This window comes from Manis javanica, chromosome 3, assembly GCF_040802235.1.
Source record: "Manis javanica isolate MJ-LG chromosome 3, MJ_LKY, whole genome shotgun sequence".
NCBI lineage: Eukaryota > Metazoa > Chordata > Mammalia > Pholidota > Manidae > Manis > Manis javanica.
In genome coordinates, this window is record NC_133158.1 from 11000193 (window position 1) to 11025977 (window position 25785).

Consider the following 25785-nt stretch of genomic DNA (forward strand, 5'->3'; position numbering starts at 1 on the left):
GCATGAAATCCTTGCTGGATGAATTGAAACATAGTGTATTTTAATAAAGGAACTAAAGATATTTTCCTATTTTCTTTAGGATAGATAGAACATTCCTCAACTTCTTGTGAAATAGATATTAGATTTTTCTGTACAGTTCACGAAGATTAGACTAAGGATTAACCAGTATTAGGTAGAAGGGATTAATCACTGAACTAAGAATTGGAATTGGAATGTTGTAGTTACCACAGCCCCGTGCACATAATTCATGGTACTTTATTCTGCAGATGTATTTTCCAGTCTCAGAAATGAATAATCAGTGGAGACGAGGAGCAGTTAAATATCCTCTCTAAAAACGGTAAATCCATGGCTTTGATTTTCTTCTTGGGAAAGTTTCAGTAACGTGCTGGTAAAAGTCTAAAAATCAGATCTCTGCAGCGGTGGTGAGAGGAGGACACTGATTTGTAGCATTTGCTGGTTTCTGTAGTGTAAGTATTTCCATCATGAAGGGTTGGTCTCAAACTACCAGTGTGAGATCTGCTGCATACACTTCCTGAAAATGTGGCATTTGGTCTTGACCACTAATTCAAGCACACCACTGGCAAGCTGCCTTTTTTTCATCTTCCTATTTTACATTTTCCTCAATTTCTCCCTTGTTCTTTATCCTTCTTCATCTTTTATCATGCCATAAGTTATGACTGGGAAGAATTTTAAGTTGAGGTTCCAAGAAAATTTTTCTTACTTCTTTAAAATCTGAAATTCTTACTTGAATCAAACAACTGGGCAATACTCATTTGGGCAAAAAGTCTGGGTTAGTATAGAGTTTTATATACCTACAATGCCTTACCTACCATATTGCACCCCAATTTTAATACTAAACTCAAGCAAAATGTCACCTCCTCCAGGAAGCTGTCTCTGAAGATCTAGATAAGGCTCTATATTCCTATGATCCTTACAATTTCAATTTTCCTCATGTTTGTTTGTTGAATGTGCATCTTCCCTACTATAATGCGCCCATAAGGGCTGGAACTGAGTCTGTTCCATCGACTATTGAATTTCCTGCATTAGCAGCTTATCTAATACATAGAAGCCACATATTCAACACTTGTCGGATGTGTGAACATATCACAACCTGCTGGATAGTTTTCTTTTTTTTAAAGCCATTAGTGGGGAATAAAGATGACTGTGCCCTTCCCTACTCCAGCACTTTCAATGATGTGACTTTGGACGTATTACCTAACTTCTCTAAGTTTCTTTGTCTTAATGGGGATAATGATATTTCACCTTAAGTTCTCAGAGATTTAGTTGATAATTTATTAAGAAAAATCATCTAAAACTTGGAAATAAAGCTAAAAGATGACTGTAACCTTTTTTTGTCATGTAAGGCATTGTCTAACAAACCTACCCAGAGGTCACCTCTTTCTCAGAACTCTAAGTTTGTTCAATTTATTTGTTTCTATTGATTAAGGCTCAGAGTCTGTGAAGCTAGACATTAATGTGTAGAGCATTAATAAGTTGTAAATGATTTCAGTCTGGTTGGAAAAGATAAGTCCAGAAGTTGGAGCTTTACTGACATGTAGGATATGGACCAGTTTTGAATATAACTTGGCAAACATGTTCAGCTTTCCTTTCCTAGATGACTATATAAATCACTCATCTTCTAATGCTATTTGAACCAGCTTTTCTGTCTGCTGGTACTTCCAAGAATAAGTCAAATAAATCTTTGATAAATGCATATTATACATTTATATTTGACTCATATTTTTAACTCTTTGAGAAATATGCCTTGATGATACATAAAAACTTATCCTATAACTTGGTAGTTAGGTGGTACACAATAAGTGTTAGTCCTGAACACTCTCTCTGGGGCTTAGTTTCTACATTTATAAAAAGAAAAATTGGGCTGATGCTTGTTGGGGTCCAGTCTCCTTCACAATTTATGACTGGCTGCTAATGCATATGAACCAATGGAGATAGGGAACCTAGGGTTGCAGGAGATATGTTCTCCCGGGGATGAGAGGACACAAGTTACGTATTCACATAAGCTGTAACCAGGAGGCTCCTCCCAGGGCCGACTCTACAGTCTCTCTTAGGAGTGTTTACTGTCCTGCAAGCTCACAGCAGACAAAGCCACCAGCCCTGGTGGAGCTCAGTTGGCTGTTACCAAACATAAAAGCGGTGAATCTGCGGGTAAGCAAAACCTGAAGGTATGTCAATAAATTTGTTAATTTATATTAAATGGATAAATTCTTTCAAAGACTACTAAAATACTATAGGTCAGTGAAAAAAAGAATTAGATTGTCTAAATACCTATACATGTAATAAAGAAATTTAATCCCTAATTTAAAACCTTCCCACAAAGAACAGTCTAGGTACAGATACCTTCACTACTGAATTTTACCAAATATCTAAGAAATATTATGGTGGTAAACAAACTTGGAAAACAGAAGAGGAAATAATTCCCAACTCATTTTATAAGACCAACAATACCCTAATACTAAAACCAGGCAAAGATAATAGAAGAATAAGAAATTGTGGGTCAATATCCCTTATGATCATAGACACAAAAATCAGTAATAGTAATAAATCAATGCAAATAATGTACAAATAATAAGTCAATTAAAATAAGGATAATACATCATGATCAAGTAGAGTTTTTCCCAGGCAGATAAGGCTGATTTAACCTTTGAGAATGAATCAATGCAATTCACTATATTAACAGCCAAAATATGTATATGAAAATCTCAATAACTGCAGAAAAAAAACTGACAAAATATTAGGCATGAAACTTGATCTAAATAAGCACAGATACTCAGTAATATGTATCATATTGTCTATCCTTTCTTCACGATTTGTAAACCATCTCTATCTTATTTCAAATATAACATAGATCTGTTTCTATACATTCTATTCAGCCCCACTAATCTCTTTGTCTCTCTTCACTAATACCACACTATAGTAATGATGATGACTTTCTAATAATTCCTTCCTACTGGTAGAAGAGTTCTTCAAAACTGTAGTAGCAATTCTTGGTTCTTGGGTTTCTCAAATTACCAAGTTGCATGGATAATCCCGTTGGAATCTGAGTGAAATTGCATTGAATTTATAGATTAATAAGGGAGAATTTATATCCTTATGATATGTAGCCTTCTCACTTCTCTGCTTATTCAGTTCATATTTTATGCCCTGAAATGCTCTATGGATTTTTTTCATAAGAGTTTTATATCTCTTTTGTTTGGGTTTTCCCTAGGTAATTTTTATACCATTTTGTTAATTCCAGGACTCACATTTTTTTTCACATCTGGAAATATTTTATATTCCAAAAATATACCCCAGAAATATTACATCTGGGATTTGCTTCAAAATAATTCATTAGGGAGCATGGGAATACATATAAAACAAATTGACCACAAAGTGACAATAAGCTAGGTGACGGGCAAACAAGGGTTCATTACACTGACTTCTCTACTTTTGTATATGCATTTATAATTTCTATAATTTGGAAACATAATTTTTTTAGAAGTTTGTGATCTAGTTCTGGTGGTAGTGCTGGTTGTGGCAGGGGTGGGGAATGTCAATGATCAGGGCTGTTGGTAGCAATTTAACCTCCCCACCATGATAATGCTGAGTCTCAACCTCCCAGCACCATGAGTTTCATTTGCTTGTACTGTACTTAGAACATTTTTAAAAAGTGGATTTGGAATGTCACACATCTTGAGCCTTGTTTTTGCTATCCAGCAAGTTTTTGGGTTGATATCAAAGTCACCGTGGTACAGAATTACAGTTCATTATGCAGTTCACCCAGTTCATAACAGTGAGCTATCTGGCCATTCCCCAAACTGAAAGAACCAATGAAAAGAACGCAATGTGATGCCATTAAAAACCTATCAGCTCCCCACCTCCCATCCCTGCCTAGAGTGGTTAACCTGATGATAAGATTAGCACAAGTCAGCAGGAAAAAGACAGATTCAACACTTCGCTGCTACTCCTCATAAGACGTATAATGAGGTAAAAACAAATATGAGTTCCTCAAATTTATCAAAAGGCTAGCCCTTTCCAATGCAAAATTGAGGAAAAATATATGGGTAATTATCATCAACAGTGAACCATGCCCTATGCATACTGTTTTGAGATATTAGCTAATGATGAATGTCTTGAAGCTATCACAATGAGCAAGACATATAAAAACCAAGCATCTAGGACATAAAGACAAGTTCAAAACAAAACAAAACAAAAACTGGTGTCATGGAGAGAGCAATTTGAAATCAGGAACTGTTTTTGGAAATGACTCTTTTATTGTGTGATATCAGGGTGTATCCATGTATTTGATGTGCCTATAAAATCTCTTTAAAATACTGGAAACAATTTTACAAACCTGACTAATTAGTTTGCAGTGGTTTTGAACTACGAGTTTTAGTAAGTTTTTTTAACCATTTAAAAAAGACATCAAAATGCAACATTTGTTGAATACCAATAGTCTGACATTGGAAAAGACAGCAGTTTATTAGCTGGATTTCAACAAAAATCTTTGCATAACTGGTGGATAAAATTGAAATATGAATATCTTGTTTTCAAAAGTATAGCCTATGACATTTTTCTTCCATCTGGATCTAAGGAAAGATGCATCTTTTCTAATTAGGACCAACCAAGTAGTGAGAAAAACCCAGACTGGGCCTTTGAATTACTAATCCAAAAACAAAAACTAACCAAAAATTTCAAAAATACTGAAACACATTCAAGCATATTACTTTTGCCAAAACATTACTTACAATTGGGTTTTCATGAGATCAAAAATACTTTTGTACCACTAATTAATAGAATAAAATAAAACATTATTTCATCTTTGGTTCATCTTTCACCATTTATAATTAGTGTATATTTTTTATTATGTGCCCAACATATTACTTAGTATTAGTTATTAATAAATAAATATAATGAGGGGGTATTCTCAAAATGTTTTACTGATGGGGTATGTGTTCAAAAAAGTTTGGATACCATGTATATGGTGATTAAAGCTTTTCATTTTGGAATCAGACTATTTGGATTTGAATTCTGGTTCCAGTGTCCACTAACTTTGTCGTCTTGGGACAAAAACTTGGCTTCCTTAAGACTCAGTTTAACTGTAAAGTAGGTATACTAGTAATATCTTCATTATGATTGTTGCGAACACTAAGTGAGAGAACGTATAAAGTTGTAGTTCTGTCCTTGGCATTGGTGGGCATACCAAAATGTTAGGTGCTATCATCATCGCTGTTATCAGGATACAACCCCAGCTGTCTGGTCACTACCATCCGTGTTATGCTCCAAATAAAATTCAAGTAACCTTCAGTGCATCTTTGAAAGAATCTCTCAATTGTGTAAGAAATCTCATAACTTATTTTGGCAGTTTTATTAAAGGCATGGCTACTCAACTAGGTCAGATGTCCCTCAAGGCTCCCTTGAATGACAATGGTATGTACCACATAGAGTCAACTCTGAAATAACTGAAGGGCAGGGAATGCAATACCTTTCCTCACTAGTTGCCTCCTTTAATTGCTTACAAAGTGCACAAATGAAAAATAAGAAGCTCTTGGAAGAAATGAGACAAGACGCAAAGTCAGCACATCTCACCATACATATCCTTTCTCTCGCTTCCTCTCAGGTGCTGTTTGTGAGGTTGCATCACAACCTAGACCCTAGGTTTCTTTAGATGATACCGAGTTAAAGGAAGTTGAGACAAGAATGCACTTTATATTGTGGGGATACCCAGGAAGTCAGGGACTCATGGGAAGTTTCTCATTTCTCAGTGTCCCCTTAAATAAAATCCATGCTTTCAATACCTATGTTTTACAGACCTATCAGAATGACCTGGGAGATCCATACAGCTGAATCTTACAATTCTGCCAAGCTCTTGCATGTGTACTTTAGTTTCTATTGCAGCTCCTGATTCAATTACATGACTTGTTGCTAAAGAGACTTTCCTGCAGACAGGGCTTTTCCTAAATAATGATGTTATTAGTGTGCTTTCAATCAGATGACTTTTTTATTTGAAAAATATGCTGTGTTGCTATTCTCTGAGTGCTCAACCAGAGAGCTAATGAATACAGGCAAAATAAATCTCTTCTTACAAAGGAAAGCAGGATTTCACACAGATATTTTTCCAAGAAGACTATAAAAATAAATTCTATTGAACTTCCAATTTGAAAGGCTCACAGCTTAGGGTATTTTTCACTGGTCTTAAATAGGACTGCAAATAGGAAACAAAATGTAGTTCTAGTATTGATCTGACTGATTATGCAATCCTGGTGATTTGGTAGTCATTCAGTGGTCAGAAAAAATGTTCTGATTTCTGCTGAGAGCAGGAACTAGCTTCCGAAAGCTTGGTTTTATAGGGCAGATTCTGGTGGTTAAAAGTGCAAGTTTTAGCACTGGACAAAACTGGTTTCTGGCCATAGCTCTACGGTTCCCAGATATGTGATCCTGGGCTCTCTCAGCTACGGAATAAGGTCACCTTCATTTGTGGTTATTGTGAGGACTGAAAGAGATAATATGTGTAAACGCATATTGCCAAACCAAAAAGAAGTAATAATTTAATCAAGATTTTATCTCCATTGGGATGATCATTATCATCACCAGCACCATTTGGCTGATCATCATGACGTAGTCTGACACTTTGTAGTGCTAATAGAGATGCTTTGGTTAAAGGTGCAGTTCCAACATTTTTCTGGATCTCTGGCTTGCCAGAATCATTTGCTATGCAACTTTGGGTCTTATTTTCTCCAAGTGGAAAATGGCTCAATAAAATCTGTTGAGAGATTTCCCCAACTGGTAAGCTCAGCAAAATCTAATGCACCAAAATCTCTTAGAATTTGGAGGCAAATGTCAAGTCCGTCATATAGAATCGTGGGACATAATACTGTAACATACTCAGTTCTCAATCACTGGTGGTAATGAAGTTCTAGCATCAACAACCTCGGTTTACTGGGTGTTCCTTCTGAGCTAGAAAGCAGTCACTGCTGTTACAAGTGAGGAACAAGGTTTAGAGAGGTTGAGTAATTTGCCCAAAGTCATAGGGCCAGGATGGCACACCCCGAGTCCCAACTTAAAGCCAACGCTTTAATAACCACATTATAAAAAAAAACCCATGCATAATATTCCCCCCAAAGGGAAGGAGCTTGTGAGCCCAACTAGTAGACAGCACTTACACTGAATATGCCATACCTGTGGTCATTTCCTTTGTTTTTCATAAGTTCAGTAGTATTTTGCTCAGGGTAATTTGTCCCAGTGGGGTATATTATTTGAGTCTGAGCAGACATCAAGGGATAGTAAGGAAAAAGGTTTACAAACACGGTGACAAAAAAGAACCAGGTCCACAATGAAGATGTTCCAAAGATATCTAACAAAGGAGACAATCTGTATGAGACTATGAAGGGATTAGGTTGGAGTTTTACATTTATTCTTAGATAAAATTCCAAATAAACCTATAAAAATGTTGCTATGAAGTGAAAATGTATGTCCAACGAGAATAATTGTAACAACTTCAAAAAGTAACAGTTGTAAGTACCACTTGTCAAATACCATTATGTACCAGGCTCTGAAATAGTTAACAAATATTTATTGAGGACCTACTATGTGTTAGGCACTAGTCTAGGCTCTGAAGAGAAGAGTCCTGAATAAAATAGTCGTAGTCTGTATCTACAGGGAACTTATTTTTATATTTTTTTCTCTTGGATACATAAGTACAATCTTTTCTGAGGGGAATTTGAAAATCTGCGTCAGAAAACTTAACATATTTAAAACATTTGACCTAGCAGAGCAGTTCCACTTTTAGGAATTTATCCTGAAGAAAATTATGTCAATTTTTCCCCTAATAATGCTCATCACATGTTGCTTATAATAAATAAAAGTAACAATATAATATATATTATATATAATTAAACAATATATATATAATGTATATATAATAAAACAAATGTTGATCAATTGTGATTCAAATGGATACATTTTGATATTACCATACAGTGGAATATTACTTCAGTGTGTATAAATTATTTAGAATCTTACTAAGTGATTTGGGAAAATGTCCATATTATAAAAGAGTAGTGATGTATATTTTTATAAATAACAGAAAAATAAGAAGTTTACATAATAACTGAATTCATAGTATCATCTCTGATAACTATGCTATAGGTGATTTAAACTTCATTTTTATTTGCATTTTCTAAATTTCTATAATGAATAGATACAAAAAGAAATTACATTGCCTCAAAAAGAAATTACTTTATAAATACTAAAGACCTATTTGTTTCCATTCCAATTTGTTTCTGAATCTAATATCTCCATGACATTTGTTTCTAAAATCTAGTGTCTCTATGTATATCTTTGACAGAAGGCAAAGAAACAAACATAAAAAGTGTTGTATTTTAATGATCATTGTTGTCATTCAGGTGCAGGTAATGGGTCTGAGAGGGTGGGTGGAGAAAGCTAGATTTTTATCAGTTCAGCAAATATCACTGTGTGCCACAGACCAGCCCTAACTTGCACTAACTACAAATTACATCTCCACTTTGGGCCTTTGTTTACTCATCAGCAAAATGCAAGGATTGGACAAAATGGTTTTTAAGGATATTGTCAATGGTCAAATGATTTTCCTTACTCTGTAGAAAATGAGCACAGACTCTAGACCCCAAGGTATTCATGCAAACTCAGTGCTTGACAAAGCTACATGTGGAAACAAGTCATAGCTGTAATTAAAAAGGCCCAGTGACTGCTCAGTTTACAGAGCAACCTCATGTTTTCCAAGTCTACACAGAACATTTTCAATAAAGTTCTGGTGTTTCTGGACAATCCTATGGTTTGTTATTTTAAAAACAGTGCCTTTGGGGTAGACAGTGTAGCACAGAGAAGACAAGTAGTGACGCTGTGGCATCTTACTACACTGATGGATGGTGACTTCAATGGGGTATGGTGGGGGGCGGACTGGATAATATGGGTGAATGTAGTAACCACAATGTTTTTCATGTGAATTCATAATAGTGTATATCAATGATAGCTTAATTTTTAAAAATGTAAAAAATGAAAACAGTGCCTTTTCCCTCCTCAAGTACATGTGTTGAGTCCTAAGTAAAACATAGTATACTAATATATTTATCAGTATTTTTGTGCAATAATGACATTTCCCATCAAAGATTCAAGTATCTATGTATGGTTAGGATAACCTAGGAGATGAAGATGAAAGGGACTTTTTCAGACCACTGAAATGAGATAGGAATGCATATGGAACTCTTTAAGTGGACTATTTTATATATTAACTGAATATTCTATTACACAAAAAGTGATGATGGAAGCGCTCTACATCTGCCTATTTGATGCAGTAGATAAGTGCCACATGTGCCTAATTAGCACTTGAAATGTGACTCGCATGAATGAGAAACTGGATTTTAATTTTGTCTTAAATCTAAATAGCCACACATGGCTTGTAGCTACCACACTAGACAGCTGAGGTGAGAGCCTTGCAATGCAGAGTGTGGTCCATGGACCAGCAGTATCAATATTGCCTGGGTGCTTATTAGATGTGCAGTATCTCCTTCCCTCCCTGGAACCTACTGAACCAGAATCTACATTTTAATAAGATTCTCCAGTGACTCACATTCAAATGACATTAATGTATGAGAAACACCGCTCTAGAGGCAACTGCTCAACTTTCCATTTCATTCCATCAGTCAATCAAGCAACCAACAGATCTTTCCGTCAAGGAGGTCCAACATCTGTCTGTGGTTCCAGGCACTGGACCAGGCACAGCAGGGAAAATAAAGAGGGTATCCCAATGGGCACAGGGCAGTATACCAAGCAGATGACAGCATGAGCTTGGGATCAGACTGCACTGGCATCACATCTTTCTAATGTGTTATCTTGAGCAAGTTAATTTACTTCTCTGGGATTATTTCCCCACCCTCTAAACAGAAACCATTTGTAAAGATTAAATGAGATAGTGGACATTGAGCGCTAGTACATATCGCGCACACAGTAAGTGCCTAATAAATGGTTATTGTAATTATCAAAGCTTACAATGCAGCTGCAAGAGATTCAAAGTCTTGAGCCAGTTTAGGTGGCCCCTGGAAGCAGATGAGGGTATAAACCCTACATAGGCCATGCTGAAAAGATGCTGTGGCTTCTCAGGGGGCTTTATTCTCAGGGAATGTCACTCTTATTAAACTCAGCACTTAGGAAGAGATAGGTACTCTGTACATGGGTATATTTTTCATTAAAAATGTGTAAGGTAATTCATGTGAATAGTAAGTATATTGTTTAATTTTCAAAGGCCATGTCCTCTGCTAGAGGGCCAATTAAAGCTCACATGATAATTCATTTATTTAACAAAAATTTATTGATAACCTAGTTTGGGGAGGCAGTACAGCATAGACATTTAGAGCATGAATTCTGTTGGCCAACTACCTGGATTGGAAGCTCAGCTTTGCCACCTACTAGCAAATTCTTCCTGTGGCTTAGTCTCTTCATCTATAAAATAGAAATAATACCATCAATGTTACAGGACTGCACAAAGATTAAATCAGTTGATACTCGGTAGAGTGTCAGGTACTTGGCAGCTCAGTAAATGGAAGCTAGAAAGACATTAAAGGTGAATAAAATAAAAACATACATCTACCTTAAAAAAAGACAACTCAGTAGCCAAGTGACTTTTTAAAAACTGCCTAAAGGTTATCTGCCTAAGAGGTGTTTGAAAGAATTTTTCTTCACAAATTAGTGCTGCCTCCACTTTACTCAGTTTTCCAACTAAATGTGGCAAAAGTCTGTGAATGCCAAGTGACAACAAGCATTTACAAGGCTTGTGAAACACAACACACAAAATTTAACATGGTGTAGAATATGGCATCACTGTTTGATTTCTTATAAGTTTATTAATAGCTAGCTTTCCTCTGTGGTCTCTTTGGGGGTAAATGCTGCTGTTAAAGTGAAACTAGTTATTTCTATAAAGCAGAGCCCTTCTGCTATTCTCAGTAACTGAGTCTTCTTGGGAAGAATCCAGCATAGATCTGAATTAGAGAGAATCAGTTTCAGTGGTACTGGTGACCAAATTTATACCTGAGCTGGACTAAAAACTATGGAAGAGATTGGAGGAGAAAATTCAGCATTTGAGATGATGTATGCAGCAGACCATCCCATTAAGCATTCTTTCTCATTTGCCAGCATTACTGTTAACACAGAACATGGACCTTTTGACACAAACCGTGGCTAGAAAATGACTGCATCAAATATCTGGGTCCTTTCCCCTGCGTCATCCTGACCCTAGCTACAGGAAACATGGTTATCTCACACTGATAGCGATGGAGTTATTTTCTAAGGGTAGTTAATCTGGTTCTTAAAGAATTTTGACAGATGCATTTGGGTTTCCAATCTTCAGAGAAAACTAAACAGGAAACTGAAACCATCCTGAGCATGAGGGGTATTGCGTGTATATATGTGTATGTTTGATGACATTGTTCCTCACAATCATTACTATGAATTTTAGATAACACCATGGAAAAGCCTTTGAAGAGCAGGAGTTCCAATTAACACCTAATTTGTTGAGTGGAAACACGCAAGTCTCTGGGCTGTCCTGAAGACCGGGAGTCTGAGTGGTACCCAGGGCCCCCGGGTTCCCAGCACACTTATATCCCCTTTCTCTTAGAGCCCCACAAACCAATAGAGTTTATAATCAAGATCTGCCAAAACAAGTATATAAATACATGGGCTACTTTTAAACCCAGATAATAACTCTAATTAAAATAAAAATTATGATAGGGTGACAAAGCAATCTGGGTTCAAATCCCAGCACTGCCACTGACTAGCTATGAGATATTGGCAAGTTCCATAAAGCCTCTGAAGTTTTCTGATACATAGAATGGGGCTAACAATCTTACCCACCTGACAAGGTGGCTATGATAATTAAGTAACTTAGTGATACAAGCTTTACATGGAAAGACCTGCTGACATATTTCTGTAGGCTAGAAAATCTGTGGTTCATGTTTATAAGGCAGGGCAAAGTGTAAAGAATGCATGGCCCTTTCTAATGGATGGTCTGGTCTCAGTAGTTTACATGGAGAATTTTCCAAAATCTAATTTTCCCATTTCCCTCCTGCACATTGGCTTATGGGATGTGGATGCAGCAATTAGCCGTGGGAGGCTCTCCTTCAGATGCCTGTCACCCTGCCAGAGCCTCATGGCTGCGAAGGGCTCCTTTTGCTACAGGCTCCTGTTTCAGAGTTACTGATAAGCAAGCCTGAGTTTTATTGATCATCTTCCTTCTGAACTCAGGCCCTCCAATGCCCTAACCTGACTTCTATATGTGATAGATCTTCTCTTTCTCAAAATCTTGAACTATGTCGCACCTCAAGTCCTTTGCATATGCTCTTACCAGTTCCTGGCAAGGCTTGCGCCCTTTCTTGTCCTTCAGGTGTCATTTTCAAAATGTCCTCAGAGACCTGCTCTGACCATCCAATTTAAAGCTCTCCCCTACTATGCTGTCATAACCTCCACTTTTTTATTTCTTCATAGCACTGACCTTTTTTTCAGCAATAATCTGGGGATATGTATTAGAAATAAGATCTGTGAACTAGGGACCTTAATTATCTTGCTCTCCACTGTACTTCCTGTTGGCACATGGATGTTCAATCAACATCAATTCAACAAATGCACAAATTTGTTTCTCTTGGCATTGGCTGTATCCCTCAGATTTGTCTTCTTGCCTCCCTAGAATTGTATTTTTAAGGATTTTCCTGCCTCACTGACTCCCATTTTAGGTTCTCATCATGGATTCATTCATTCATTCAACAAGCGTCTGCCGAGGGCCCACAAATTACCACACACTGGGACCCAAAGATGAGTAAAACACATTCTGACCCTTGTGGAATTTTTAGTCTATTGGGTAAGGCAGGTATAGGTCGATGATTGCACAGGAGGTTCTGTCCACCACTGGTATTACGGAGCTCAGGGGTGCTCTTAGCCTAACCTGTGCAGTGGTGGTGGTGGGGGGGCCTTCCTGAAGGACCTGAAAGGGGAGCTGGTTTTTGAAAGACAAGTGGAAGATAGCCAAGTAATGAAATTTGGCACAGGTATTCCAGATAGAGGGAACAGCATCAACAAGGGTACAGAAATCATGATGGCGGGAAAACTTTTAGTGGTTAAATATCAGATGGTTAAGTATGAGGAAGGGGTGGTATGGGCTAGATCATGGATGGTCATGTGTTAAAAAGCTTAAATTTGACCCTAGAAGCAATGAGAACTACTTAGTGTTTTGTTCAGGAAAGTGAAATCTCCAGGGAACATATTAAGTTCTTTGGATTTTTAAGAAGTGACCTCAAAGTAGTCTTTCCTTGAGCTCCTCAAGAGCAGCAATTTGCACTTGGTCAGGTTAAGAGAAGGAGTGGTGAAGCCGGTGAAGGCGTTACATAAGACAACTGCTGTGTTAGAGAAACATTAACATTTTTTTCTGCAGAAGGCCTATAGTAGAGGGAGTGTAGGCATGGGCATATTTGCAATTCTTTTTTCTTATACTGGCATCATTTGCTTAAACTAAAAGATGATTTCACTCTGATTGGAAACTATTTGTGATTCAACTTAAATGACCTGCATAAATATTTTATAACCACTCAGGATCAGCATATTTGAGGATAAGCTAGACTTCTTGATAAACCTGTATGCCTTAGGCTGCAGAGAAAAACTAAAATTTGAATAAAGATAGGGAATGTTGAAATACAAAAGATGTGGGACAGAAATTTCTTTGGATAAACAAACCATTGCTGTTGACAACATTAGTTGTCATTAATTTAGTATTTAGTAATCACCTACTAAATAAATCCTAGGATATTTTTAAGCTTAACTCATCATTTTTCTTAAAACTGTAAGCATATATATATATATTTACTTATTTATTTTCACCAGTTAGTATTATTTTCCCCTTATTCTAAGAGAAAAATAAAAGTAATATGGGGGTTAAGAAGCAGTCTAGGGAGAATAACATACAGAGTTAATGTGTATTATCCAAACCAAAAGTGTTTCTCTTAGAAATTCAAAATTCGACGTACTGAGTTTTCTTCAGGGTATGTCCAAAAAGTAGCCTTTTAACGCAATACTTTTTTCCCTGTTATGCCTCTGTTTCATTCTTTCTTACACAGCGTGTGCAAAAACTGCGTCTTATAGCTATGTTCGATTTCTTCATGGAAAGAGATCAAGTTGTCAGCCTCTATCTGAGCACTCGACATCCAGCGCTTTGCATGTAGATGCTCAAAAAGCACCGAATGAATCATAAATGAATCAGGTGATCAGTGCTCATCCCACTTTGCTTCCTTTCTTACTTAGTAGATATCGCCATGAAGCCAACTTTTAAAAGTTTTCTGAAAGTCATTTATAACTACAGAATATGTATTTTTTAAATGGCACCATGAAGAATACAAGCAAAACTTGAAGTTGAACACTCATTCACTCTAGAAATCCTGAGCACCTGTTTGGTTTTTGGCCCTATTCGTGGGACTGTGAATACAAAAGTGGGCAAGAAAGAAATGGGAGACAGACACTGTATTCAGTCGTCAGTGTATTTTGTAAAGTGGCAAGCTTACGTCAGGATCAAGGGGCCAGATTCTGGAGTCGGACAGACCTGCATTCCAGGGCTGGCTCTGCCTCTTCCTATGTGACCCTAGGAAAGTTGCTGAATCTGAGTCTCCACTGTTTATGTGTAAATGTGCATAATACTGTCTACCTCTAGGGTTGTAGTGACAGTAGAATGATACTATGTGCATGAAGGACTTGGCCCAATGTCTGAGAAATGTGAGTTCAATAAATATTAGCCACCACCACCATCACAGCCACCATCAACATTGTTGGGAAAGGATTCTTCATGGTGTGTCTACAATTTTTATGACAGACTTCATTTTCAGCTGTCCTTCTAAGGATGTTTATATTTTGGAAGATAGAATTTTTCTGATGGGCGGAAGTTAAGATTTGTTTCCTGACTAGGATAATAAGGATACTGTCTCCCTCTAGGACAAAGATTGGGCAAGTTTGCTAGCAGTGCCTTATAAAATTGGGGTTTCCTAAGCTTGGTGCTCCTCGGCTGTGACACAGACCCACTGGTTATACAGTGTCTCCCTGGGCCCCTCCACGTTGTTCCCCTGGGGTTTCGTGCGTAAACAGGAAGCACATGAACCCTGCTGCAGGAAAGGTCTACATCACTGTCACAGGAGTTTTGTGTCACCTGCCAGCATCTGTGCATCTCTGGGGTTAACGTGTTAACTTGCAAGTAGAGTAAAATCTCAGAACCTTCATAGCTCTTGACAATTATCATCATCATCATTCTTTGAGTGGAGAAAATATTAAAAGCAAATATTAAGGTCTTTATCCTAAGTGAAACTCCTTGTATAATTCAGGGGTACCACTCCCTTTGCAGGCACTAATCGTTTAATATATGGATATGACTAATTCATTAGGCAATCACTCAGAATCAGGTAGAAAAATGAAAATTAAATTAACTAGGAAGAATTTCAAATTTCAGTTAACTTTGAGTGTGTTTATTGGACATGAGTTGCTGTGAGTGATTGATTAAATATAGTTATATTTGTGTTAAAAATCGTGGATTTGTGTTTTTTTCAATAATATAAACACGTTCATTTATTTCTCCTTGTTTGGAAGGCACAGAGTTCAAAATTGAGCCATCTGTGCAATTTGGTGTACGTACTGCACAGCCATGACCTTGTTGAATGTACTTTTTAATATCATTCTTCTGTCATTCTAGTTAAATGATTTGGAATAAACCAGAACAACAAAAAGATTTAAAAATCACTCCCAGAAAACCAATTTACAAAACATTCTTCCTTGATGTGTGTTCATAATAAAACAATTTTATACCTAGAGTCCCACATTAAATTTCCCCTCATTCTATTTTTATATAAGGCCTTTTTTTAACCAGGTTAGGGGAACACATAGCCTAGCTATATTTGTTAAGGTGGTAGGCCAGGGTAGAGGAGAAAGGTGGAATGGAATGAGTTAAATGAACTTTGGTTCAAGTTCTGGACCTATATCTTTACTAACCTGGGACTCTGACCCCTGATTTCCTTATCTGTAAAATGGGCACTATAACATACATGTCAAAGACTTACTTTGAGATTTAACTGAGAGAGAGTGCTTCATGAACACTACTTAAATGTGTGCCTCTAAAATAAAGAAAGAATTGATGATCTGCTTAAAAATGCCACCAATGCCAGGGTTTTTGACAATGTAAGGATGAATTAAAAATAATTCCTGCCAACAACTGCTTTTTGGCTTTATGACTTTGGCTAACTCTGAAAGATTAAAGAAGAAATAAATCATGAAAGTTATATTTATTTGCCAAGGGGATGATGTTAAAGATGTCTCCTGGTTCCTCAAAAAATTAAAAATAGAAATACAACCAAGTAATTACACTTCTGGGAATTTACTTTAAGAAAACAAAATCACTAGTTCAAAAAGATATATATACCCTTATGGTATTACAGCATTATTGACAGTAGCCAAAATATGGAAGTAACCTAAGTGTCCAGCAATACATGAATGGGTAAAGAAGGTGAAGTATACACACACACACGCATGCATGCACACACGCATACACACACAATATTACTCAGCTATGAAAAGAATGAAATCTTGCCATTTGTGACAACATGGATGGACCTAGAGGGTATTAAGCTTAGTGAAATAAGTCGGAAGACAAATACCATGTGATTTCACTTACATGTGGTATCTAAAAAACAGATGAACAAACAAAACAAATAGACTCATAAATACAGAGAACAAACTAGGGGTTTGCATTCTGTATTATTTGATATACCCAGAGGGAGTGAGGGATGGATGAAAGATGTGAAGAGGATTAAGAGGTACAAACTTCCAAGTGTAAAATAAATAAGTTACAGGTTGAAAACTACAGCATAGGGAACATAGCTCATAATACTGTAATTTTTTTGTATGTTGACCAATAGCCACAACACTTATACTGGGGAGCATTTCTTAATGTATATAATTGTAAAACCACTATGTTGTGCACCTGAAACCAATATAATATTGCATATCAACTATACTTCAATTAAAAAAATTTTTTTTCTCCTATATTGCTTATTGAGATGTGAATGAAGACCTGGGTAAACCATGTCTTTCATGCCTAACTTCCCAGATAAATCTTGTCTTGTCCAAGAAATTTTTCTGATTTTACTTCATTAATGCTATTTAAATGAAATTTGTGCTTCAATGTTTAAAATTCAGCAGCTCATCTCCATATCAATAGGTAATTACAAGGGGGAGCAGGGCATATCTGGACCTGAGAGGTTGGGTGGGACCCCTTCTTCTGCAGCCGGGTCACAAGAGAAAGGGGCGAGCAGAAGTGGACAACTACTTGTACACACAAATGTGTTTCTCTCCCCGCCAAAAAATTAAAATAAAATAAAATAAAATCTAGCAGTTCCAACTTTATCATATTAATCATAATAATGCTAGCTACTATGTATTTAGAACAACCATGTGTCAGGTGTTTTTCATAAATCATCTTTACTTCTTGCATTGATCCTTACAAGGTAGGTGTCATCACGTCATTTTACAGATAAGAAAACATGCTCAGACAAGTGAAGCAATTTGTTTAGGATTGCTTGGGAAGTGAAGCTGAGATTTGAATCCAGGTAGTTCTAACTTCAAAACTTCTATTATTTCCACAGTGTCATATGACTTTCAGTTTTCATCATCTAGCCTGTCTTGATTTTCCTGGATCTTGATTTTTCTCTTTTTATACTTTTTGTATGTTTTTGTTAGACACAATTCTATAGACATCACTCTTGCATCTCACTTTGCTTGTGTTAACACATTATTTTATGGTTTTTACCCAGGGAGGCTTTTTATAAAGACCAAGAGGTAGACTGGAAAACTTGCCTTCCAAAGCTGAGCTAAATAGCTGAGTCTATTCTGTAAGTAAATAATAGACACAGTGGAAATTAAGCATGATTAAATCAAAACTACTATGAAGTAGAATAGACAGAGGCTGGGAATGTCAAATTAAAACACACATGCACATATGTGCATGTGCAAACCTACTGGCTTACACATTAACACCCTCACTCCCCAGGGGACTGACTGTATGTTCCATGGTGACGGGGACCATTATATTTGTCCTGCCTTTGCCAAGGACTGGAATAAAAATGTGATGAATGAATGAACAGGAGAGCTGGAAGATCAACTCTTTCTTTAAGACTGGAGGAAATGAAACAAATAGGACCTAGAGCCACCTTGAGGGTGAGCAGCATTCTGCTTTAACCACCTCAATTTTCTTAAGAGGAAAATTCTACTGTTGCCAGGGACAACAATTCTGGGTAGAAGGGAATGGAGTAGAGGGACAGAGAAGGACAGGGTCAGAGAGGAAAAAAATGCAAACTGTTTAAGGGCGGTCCTTATTAAAATTAATGTTTTATTCCAGTGACCTATTTCAGATGCATCAGTTTTACGAGTTTGTGGTTTTTGTTTCTTATAGGAAAGAGCCTCACCAGAGATCACAGCTATAGAAATAACAATGTGTTCCAACAGACTGCTCCCTGGTGGCTTGAAATGCCCCTAGAAATCGCTCAGTATTGCCATTGCCTTACAAACGTCTAACATGCATTTGACATAAGAGCTTCATATTGGGCAGTTGTAGTTTAGATTACCACATATCACAGTGATTTCTATTTTTCCCTTGTTTATTTAACATAGTGGAAGGGCAAAGTCACAGAGTGTAGAAGTGCTATGTACATAATATTACCTTATCTTTTTTGTGGAAGTGGGAGGACAGAAATCTCAAACCTACTAAAAGTGAACAACACAGTCCTAATCACAGGTCTTAAGAACTGGTATTGAACAAGACAGAGGCCCAAGGGTGGAGAAGCAGAAATAAAAACATTCCAGGCCAGGGTTTCTCAACCTTGGCACTAACATTTTGGGTCAGATGATTCTTTGTTGTGGAGGGCTGGCATGGGTTATAAAATGTTTAGTAGGATCCCTGACTTCTACCCACTAGAAGCCAATAGCACCTTCTCAGTTGTTACAAACAAAAATACCTCTTGGTGGGGGGGCAGAATGTTCCCTGGGGGCAAAACTGTCAACAGTTGAGAACCACTGGTACTAAGAATTCATTTGCTAACATTTCTTCCACATTTCCTTCTGTGCCAGGCATGCCATATGCATCATCTCATTTACTCCTCAATAGCAGCCTGTGAAGGAGATATTAACCTCATCTCTGTTTCTCTAAGGAAGAAACTGAGGCTGAGTCATTCAACTGCCTTTGACCACACAGTCAGGAAAGGGTGAAGGCACCATTCAAACTGGGCTTAGTTTGATTCCAAACCTTACCTGCAAACTACTAGGCTATGAAGGAAGATTCTTTTTCAATCTACATTTAAAGATGAATCGTCAACACTCTATGAACCACTTTTGGTCAGTTTTCCTTTCCTTTCACACACACTTAGCGGCACCTGCTGTTTGTGCAGCAGCTGCACTAGCTGTCTGGGCCCGGAAACATTCGGCTGCTTCCTCAGTTTGCTTCCCAGATCCCCTCTCCTCCTTTCTCCTCCCTGCTTGGTGTTCAGAGATGTTGATTCCTACACACTGTTCTAACCAGTTTCCTTGTCTTCTGGCTTTCTGTTGGGCTCAGCCAATGGGAAAGCACGAGCAGGAGATCAGGGGACGGGAAGAGGGAGAGACGGGAGGATTTATTCCACTAGCTTCCTCCCTGCCAGAGGGCAGTTCGCTGCATCCGGGTCTGAAGCCACAGCTCTCGTTGGGCGGCCCTTCTTCTCTGCCTGTTCAGGCTCTAGGAACTAAGGTCTCCCTGCTAGCTGGCTGCAGGGTGCTTCTTGACCCCTGTGTGTTTCTGGCACTCTGCCCACTTGCCTTTAAATAATCCCTTCACTCACACAGCACAACTCAGTTACCCAGTCTGTGGAGCCAGCTGTTTTTTGCTAGGACTCAGATGACTGATACAGAGGAATGAAAGTACCTAACAAAGGAACAGAGCCTAACCTTTATTTTGGAAAAAATTTCAACCTAGTTGGGGAACAAATCGTTCAAGCCAAACAGCTAGGGTAATTACATGTGAGCATAAAAAATGTGCAATATAGTAATAATGGCATAGTAAAGACTACAATTTATTGAGCATTTATATTAAGCCAAGGTGTTGAAAGTCTCTCTCACTTAATCCTCGCAATCCTATGGTGTGGATGGTGTGAGTGTTATTGCCCCCATTCACAGTTGGGGAAACAAGATTCAGTAACTTCTTTAAGGCCATACAACCAGACTAGTAACTGCCAGAGCCTGTTACTGAATCTATGATCAAAGTAAAGCCAAATTTGGCTAATATTAACCTCAACTGCAGCCACATTTTTTTTTTATGTAAAGCATAAGAACAATTATTTTAGAGAGATGTGTTCCCAGTTGAAAAGGTACTAATTTAAATAAGCTAATTCAGAAATGGTCCTCACTGAGGCAAGGAATCTGCAACTCTTCCTGAATGAGATGCTGGAATAATTATTTTTTCTCTAACATTTACAGTCTGAACTGAGGCAGCAAAGGCTTCAGTCCAAAAGCGATCACCTTTTCAAAACAAGGGCTTTGAAATTAAGAATTGCTTCAGTTAGCCTTTACCTTCTGGAATTGCAATTCATCTTTGCATTTCGGAAACAGTAGTGTCCCTGATTTATTATTGCATAATAATAATGGCCCCATTTTATAATGGGCCTTTCAGGGAACAAGACATTTGACCCCAGAGTTTAACCCTGCCATTTCAATGCCACAAATATTTTTATTATAAACTTCAGTCAGATTTAAATCAACACTGGAAAATCTTCATCAAGGCAACAGTTTCTCACGTAAATATCATTAAACCAGTGTAATTCCTTAATCAAATCTTTATCCAGCACAAGTGAATCACCTCCAACTTTATCATTTTTACTTTATCAAAATTATTTTCATAGGGGTGACTTCATTTCTTTAGAAAAATTTCAATAAACATCAGTTTCTATCAGATTTTACTACAACAATGTCAAAGTTTTTTTTTGCCACAGTGCATTTTCTCATTGGTCATTATTTTTCCAAGATTCATTTTCCTGGGTAGACTTTGACAAAATCTAAAATTTGTCAAGGAGATGTTATTTCCCATCAACTTTTAGGCAATATCAAATTTTATCATGTGCACTTTTAGATATCCTCAGTTTTACTCAATCTGAGTATATCAAAATAGAATAAAAATAATTCTCCAGTCCGCTGCTAATCCTCACGTGGAGATGCCACATACCTACTCAGGGTCATTGTGAGCACTCGGGACCCCAATACCTGTGCTGGGAGTGGAAGGGTGCACAGTCAAGCTGAGCTCACTTCTCTCCTACCTCTAAAGGGCCTTATTCAAAAACAAGGGAATTAGAAAGGGGAACCAAGCCCCCAACTGGGGAATAATATTTTATGTAACCATATACTCTGTTTATAAATCAGTCCTTTTTCTCCTGGAAACTATGCCATTGTAAGTAACAAGGCAGATGTCGAGATACAAGTGCACACAACCTTTTTGGGGGGTGGGGTGGGGCAGGGCCTTAGCTTTCATCAGGCTTTCGAGGAGGCTGATGAACCAACAGAAGTCAGAGGTACTGACTGCAGTAAAGAGTTGGATGTAAAGTTTACTTGAATGAGTCAAGTCAGACTCTCCACAGCATTGTTAATATTGAACTGAAAGAGTAGCCTTACATTTTTACTTATTAAATACTTTCTCCTTTTGTGTTTGGACATCTCACCCACTCCTCCTACCAGTCAGTCTATGAACGCTGTAAAGCAACCTTTCTCCACACTCCATCAGTGCCGTGAACTGCATTATCACCACGGGACTTAGCTGCTTGGCATTTTCCTCTCTCGGAAGTACTCACCACCCACACTTCAACCTTCCAGAAAATGCATGCGTTTGACAGTATAGCATCTGTTGCATCAAAATAATCACCAAACCAATATCTGTAGATGAAGGAATATGCCATGTAACGTCAAAAGTCCTACATCACAGAGACTTGCTGTACTTCTGTCCTACCCTCGTCAGCCCAACTCAAGGCTCACCCAGCTCTTCCTGATACTCCTATGCTGCCAATGTCTTTGCCAAGCAACTGAACAATTGCATCATCACTGTAACCGGTAATTCACAATTCTTTCATGCAAAGGACTAATGCTTATTAAACGCTCATTAGGTGATTTTTGTTGCAAAGTATCTTTCTCTCTATGCTGAATCACCTCTGAGTGTTATACATCAAGCAAATTAATTAATAACCTGTTAAAAAAGAGACAAGAGATCGAAAATGGAGGCCTTGTGCTAAGTCCCATGTCAGCAAATCAAGGCGTAGTACCTAACTGTAGTTTCAGCCCCTCCCAGGAATGTAACCTTTAACAGTGTAGAACAACCTGGTCAGCACTAAGGAGTTAATCTGCCTGACAGACCCCAGGGAAGAACCTTGACTGAAACAATCCACTCTTTGCTGGAATCACTTCCTCGTCCCACCTCCTTCTGCCTATAGCAGTCTTCTATTTTGTGTCGCTCCTCAGAGCTCCTTTCTGTCTGCTGGTGAAATGCTGCCTGACTCATGAATCATTGACTATACCAATAAAACCTTCAAATTTATTCAGCTGGATTTTGTTTTTATTTTAACAAACCTTAAAAAATCAAAAGGGACATTATGTTGGAGTTTGAATTAAACTTTTAAAATGTTATATTTTTGCTTTACTGTTTTAAAATTGTCTTCTATTGACCAAAATCTCCTCCAATGGCCTGAATGTCTCTAATCTACCTAAATCTCCTAAGGATTAAATAACATGTTAATCCTATGAAAAATTATATATGAAATCAAAACTCAGACATTAAAAATTTGTTTTCATTCTAAAAACATTTTTACATGATAATGTCAAATGAAAAAGACAGGATACATAATTATATAAATATACTATGACCTGAACTATGAAAGAATAGTATTCAAAACATTTGGAAGGAATACATAAAAATGCAAACATATTTTTGTTTGTTGGTGAGAACACAGGTGATTTTAAGCTTATTTGTGTACACTTCTTTCTATGAGTACATTTTATACAATAAGCATAATTTTACTGTATAATCAGATAAATGTCACTTTTTTTTCAAGTCAGAATGGTAACGTACCAACGTTGCAAAAAAGCTTGAGCGAGACACACATCACGCAAACGTGTGAACATCCAATCGTCATGCTTATGTACTACAAAAGGATTGATAAATGTCACTTTCTAAAAGTCTTTTTGCATTTGTAAGTTGGCCTTCAGCTGTGAGATGATGACGCCCAGGCAGCCTAGCTAATACGAGCAAGGTTATCTCACTAGTGAATATCGGAACTGAAGTTTGGACCCAGAAACTGTCCCTTTTTAGAAATGACTCCTTTCTGCTAGAAAATAAGTTCACAAAAAGCCTCTTTTATATTCTGAATCGGTGTATAGATGCCGTCACACAACAAGCCTTTCAGTTTTGGATATACATGTGATCTCATTTTAAAGACAGCAGACACAACTGGTGTGTGCTTCAGGCCACACTTGCTGTTTAGATTTACAGTATTTTGCTAGTGACTCACAGGAGCAATTAAGTGGTTTAAAATGTACCCTCTCCATCATTTGAAAAACACACACACGCCCTTTTAGGAAACAGATGTTGGACCCCTTTCTGAATTTTAAGAGACTGAGTGGGTTCTCTATGTGAGACAGCCTCAGGGCATCAGCCAAAGACTTGGTTCTGTGGCCACAGATTTCTACATAAATATGTAAGACCCCTTTCCCAGAACACTCTTGGTTTGTTACCTTCCTGATCTTCTGACTTCCGGCAGAAATTAAGCCAGTTGTACTCTGGGGACAAAAACAGGAGTAGAAGGGCATTGATCCGAAGTGTCTAAAGCAGGTCATACCCAGAATGCCTCCCCTGTCTGCCCCGTCTGCTTCCCGTACACTCACTGTTCTCTTGTCTCTCTCTTCTATTTGACTCTAAGCTCCTTTCCAGCAAATCCTGGGCTGTTTATCACTAAATCACCATCCTTTGCTTTGCCTCGTTGCCAGTACACAGAAGCTCAATGAATGAATGACACATGTGGGACTTTTATCTTTAACCAGAGGTATGGGTGTATAATATGTTTTTCTTATCTCTGTACACAATTGGCATTTACTAAATGTCTATTAAAGCCATGATAAAAACTATAAAATAACAAGGTAAAAGATAGTTGCAACCAAATGAAGCCACTTATGCTATAGAGACTGTGGGTAGATGTAGAAAGTAAGTACTTAAAAGTAAGCACATCTAACAAACTTATTTTTCAAATTCTGCCAAACTCATTGTTTTCTGGGGCAAAACACTAGTCTGTGGAAGGCAATATGAAGATATAAAAGCACAAGAGAAATGTAATGGGAGTCATGGATGCAATTTTAGATTTTCTAGCAGCTGCCTTAATAAGGTGAAATAGATGTAATTAATTTCAATAATATATTTAACTCAATATACCTATAATATTATCACTTAAAATGTAGTCAATAAAAGAAGTTAGGCATGAGATAATTTTGTTTGTTTATTTTACGATTCTTCTAAATCTGTGTGTATTTTACATGGACAGCACAGGTTTATAACATTGCAAAGACTAATCTAATCTCAGGAAGAAGTTACACTGTGGGAGAATCTACACTACAGTTGTTCTCAAGTTTATAATTCCTTTGAAACTGGCAAGCCATATTCTGAAAATGCCAACGTGAATTTGTTACTGCAAGAACATGTTTCGAATGCAGCTGGGGTATACTGCTTTGCAATCATTAGGGATTATCTCCATGAAACTTAATTATTGAGCACAGAGAGTACCCATCTCTTCCTCTCAACTGTTTTCATTACTTTAAAGATCAAAGCAATTAGTTGGAGATATGAATCACTAAACAAATTTTAACATTTTAAAAGCAAACTCAATTCTGAGGGCTCCACAGAGACACAAACTTCCTAAAACGGATCTTGCTTCACTTGAGTCTTCTTTTTTCTTTTAGGTCCCTGCCTTTGGCAGAGCTAGTCAACCCTTTTGAAACTCGGTTCTCTCTTTCTTGAACATGTATACAGTTTTTCTAAAAACTTCAATATTTGTTTCTTAGATTTTTGTGAGACTACAGTTTTTAAGATAAATGGAGACAAAATACGTGTGCATATATTCACCAAAAGATAGGTATGAGATTGATTATAGTAACATGAATTGTAACCACCCCAACCTGCAAAAAAAAGAAATGTCCATCACCATTAGAATGGATGAAAAATTATGGCACAGTCAACGGAATATACACAGAATGAAAATGAATCAATTACTGCTACATGCAACAGCACAGACGAACCTCACAAATATATTAGTGGCTAAAAGGAGCCAGACACCAGAGACATCACACTATGATTCCACTTATATAAAGTTCTAAAACAGGTACAACTAATCCATGGTGTTAAAATTCAAAATAGTGGTGATTCTTGGTGGGGGAAGTGACTCTGAGAGGGCTGTGGGGTACAGGTACCATCCTGCTTCTTCATCTGGGTGCAGATCACATACATAGGTGAGGACAAGTAAGGTCTGTGCAGTTTTCTGTATGTTCAGTATAACTGGTTACATGAGAAAGTTAGAAGCTTCGCGTCATAACCTCCTGCCTCACGTGTTTCTATTAAAGATTGGTCACTTTACTGGTGGTTACCATCGGGGAGGGATTGGGCTGGGTGGGTGGGGAGGCTGAGGGGGACAAAGG

The 25785-nt window shown here is 37.5% G+C and overlaps 1 protein-coding gene and 1 non-coding gene across 8 annotated transcripts in view; both read right to left on the reverse strand.

Moving 5' to 3' along the window:
- CADPS (calcium dependent secretion activator) overlaps positions 1-25785 on the reverse strand; it is a 428787-nt gene that overhangs the window by 347946 nt on the left and 55056 nt on the right. The window lies entirely within an intron of this gene.
- Positions 23158-23261, reverse strand: LOC118972574 (small nucleolar RNA U13). Its single transcript, XR_005061607.1, has one exon. It is a non-coding gene; the product is annotated as a small nucleolar RNA U13 (small nucleolar RNA).